Raw genomic sequence first — 3,508 nt, forward strand, 5'->3', positions numbered from 1 at the left:
GTGGTAATGAGAATTCCAGGAACATGAACAGGACCTACACAGGATTATAAACTTGTAAAATACAAACACTCGCTGTAGAAGTAGAACTTGTGTCACCTGGGTCCAAAAGCCGCCAGTCTCATTTTTTTTTTTTAAAAAAAGAGGAAAATGTCCTCAATGACCTGCAAAATATGCTAGACATTTTTGAGCAAAATGTTAAGTTAAAATGTCACCCTTAAAGCCTACTTTAAATAAAGGTTGCTGCTTGTGGCTCTGGGTGTGCCTAGCAATGTTTGGAGCATATTCATTTTCCAGCACAGCTTGTGGCTTAATACAGTGAAGACTGTGTTAGTGATTGTTGTCATGACATTTCCCTCTGCAGCATTAAAATGTTTTTTTCATTTACCCGCAGCTATTATTGAAATGACATAATTTCCAGGTTCCATGAACTCACCTCTTGCCTAGGATAATATGTTGATGAGGCATTTGTATGAAGAACAATGTTTTATTATTAGCAGTAAAAATACATAGGTCTTCACAAAGGACTTTGTTGCCACTTGTGCATGGCTCTGCTTTATTTCTGTGTTCTGGTCTGATGAGAAGCAGCAGTTGTGCTGTGGCAACACCTTACTCTCACAGCAGCATCTGCAGTGCTCAGCCATCAGAGAGCGGTGCAAACCCCAGCGGTGCCAGCTGAAACTCTCCTCCTGTGGCTCTGCTCTCCTTGGCAACCGCCTCTGCTCTCTGAGCCTGGCCTGCACCCCTTGCTGGGTTTCTGTAGGGCACAGCTGATTCCAAGGCAAATTTACTTTTTTAATAAAACTGGAATTTCCAGCCAGTGTAAGAGTGAAGGCAGTGGAAGCAAAATATGAAGCAAAATGAGCACAGAGTGGTTGGTTCAGGAGCTGGGAAGGCTTCTGCCTTTCTCTGCTGTCCCCAGCAGGTGTCTATGATGATTCCATTCTTCTGTTGGCTGCCTCAGATAAACACCCAGAGCCTCCACTGCATCCTTCCCACAGGTGCCTGTGCTCTGCTGTTCTGCTCCAATCACAGATGTTATGGCACACCACATCTTGGTCATTTAAGACCTTGAAAACCTCTTGCAGCAAAAGATGAAAAAACCCACGATTTTGAAGTACACCTGTGAAAGATATTCCAGGAAAACAATTAAAATTTAGATCATTGAATAGCTACTATGAGCCCTTTTCAAGTGACCAAAGGATGTTTGTACTTCTGAAAAAAATCCTGAAGTTGAAGTGAATGAAAGCATAGAGCACAAGAAGCAAACACAGTTTGCTGATCCATGGTTTGTCATAAACATGTAGCAAATCAAATAATATTTCTTGTCATTCCTTTTTTTTCCCCATCTGAAGCTCAGACAGGTAATGTTTCCTGTGCTTAGTCTGCCAGATTTTTGTGTCCCCCGTATTAAATTTTTAATTAAAAGACAAAGATATTCCCAATCTAAAACTCAGTAGCCAATAAATTTTAACTGACAAAGAAAAGTCATTAAATTTCAGGTACTGCATGTTAATCAACCCTGAAACTTACTTTGGCATGGAAATATTGCAAAAGATGTGTTTAGGAACTTCAAATAAAGATCAAGCCTCCTCTGAAGGTAATTCTGAATAATTTTGTTCCCTGAAATGGAACCCTCTCATAAGTAATGTTTTCTTCATAAGGATGAAGAAAATATTTTTTGAGAAAAAAAATGGTCAATGCACATAGTTGGGTATTTGCATTATATACACTTATATAGGCTGATCAGCTAGGTGAATTTGAAGGGAGAAACAACTCAATGTGCTTAAGATTACAAAACATAAATTATAATAACAGATTCAGAAATAGTGAATATATTATGTGAGTTTTACTGAGAAATTTACACACAATTTTCCTATAAATTGTTTTGAATGTTGGTGAAATGCTTAAAAATTATTCATATATTGTTTAGAGCAACAAAATAATTAGATGCCTAAGATACTTTTTATTACCAGTATCTCATGGTATCTCATGCAGCTTTCAGATAAATTACTTTCAGTTTGTACACTATGCTATTCTGTTTGTTTTAAGGCAGGATGAACAGGCTACTTGATTTTACTCCAGAGAAATTGTTTAGTCTTCCAAATTTGCACTAGCTTTGACTATCTCCTCTTTTTAATTGTCGAACTAGAGCAATCCAAGTGTTCTATACAGATTTACAAATGACCACAATGGAGTTAACGATGCAGTACATCTATTTCAGGCTGTGGGAGATGCTCGGATAAAGGCTGTCCAAAAAGTGGGTTTGCATCAGTCAGGTGCTAGGAAAGGTTTGGCAGAAAAGAAGCCATTTGGCTTGGGCAAATTGTCTAATTCACACTACAGATTTTCTGCCTTGTTAATTACAGCAGACTGCAATGAGGAGTAAACACGGTTTTTCAGTATGAAATTGACATTTTTTGATGGTCTTCTCTACAGAATGGAGACCCAATAAGCTCAGATCAGATTTTTTTATCTCTGCCTTTTATCACTGTCTCTTCTAAGGCAAAGCAGGAAAATTTTCTGCAGAATTTGGAGCCTTGGAAATCTTTCTAGTTAAGATTGGCCTTCTGGGCTTTCTGCCATGTAATTTTGGAAGCCCATTTGTACTAGAAGGAAGCTGGAAGCAGGGTTTCCAGCCCAGAGATAATCCACCAACCTTTCCTATTTGTTTCAAAAAATAGTTTTGCTAATATTTTGAGAAGAACCAGGCTAAGGTTGCTGTTACACAGGAAATTTGAATGAGAAATAGGAAGGTTTCTGTTTGACTCATCTTACAAGACAGTGGGCTGCTTGGCAGGGGGCAGGGAGGATATGTTTCCCTCAGTTCACAGCTAGTTGCGTCCACTTTGAGACAGGGGTATGTAAATAGAATTTAGCCATAGCTAAATAGAATTTTGTAGCTTTAGAAATGTCTCTGCTGAGGCTGGCCATGTTTAGCTATCTTGATTAAAATGTTGCTAGCCTTTCTGAAACAGTGATACTGTCAGAACCTTCCTAGACATGACCCCGTTTGCCACAGAACTCTTGTAAACCCATGAGTCTGTGTGATTTCTGAGACCCATAATGTGACACGAGTCTAACATGAAGAATATACTGAGTCAAGTGAAGAGTGATCTCTTTGTAAGCTCATTCACTCCATGCTTACAACTAGAGAAGTCATTAAAAAATTAGATAGGCCAAACATGAAAAATATGCTGTAGAAGTTATTTTTTTTGCTATGGGAGAGTTTACTGGGAGCACAGGAATCCTGGCAGAGTCTTCAGAGGAAGAGAAGAGATGAAAACTGTGTCAACCAATTGAGGAGAACATCAAGGGAAATAGTACATTGCACAGGAAAACCTGTACAGATTGCACTGTACCATAAATTCTCTATGTGGGAATAAAAAACTAACTCTGTCCAACTGGTCCAAATCTTGGCAATGAACCTAGAATCTGAAGGTGAAAAATAATGGCAAACAATTGGAAAAAGTGGAAAAGTTGCATTCCACTGGAACACATTGTTTGTAGA

This window comes from Zonotrichia albicollis, chromosome 6, assembly GCF_047830755.1.
Source record: "Zonotrichia albicollis isolate bZonAlb1 chromosome 6, bZonAlb1.hap1, whole genome shotgun sequence".
Taxonomy (NCBI): Eukaryota; Metazoa; Chordata; class Aves; order Passeriformes; family Passerellidae; genus Zonotrichia; species Zonotrichia albicollis.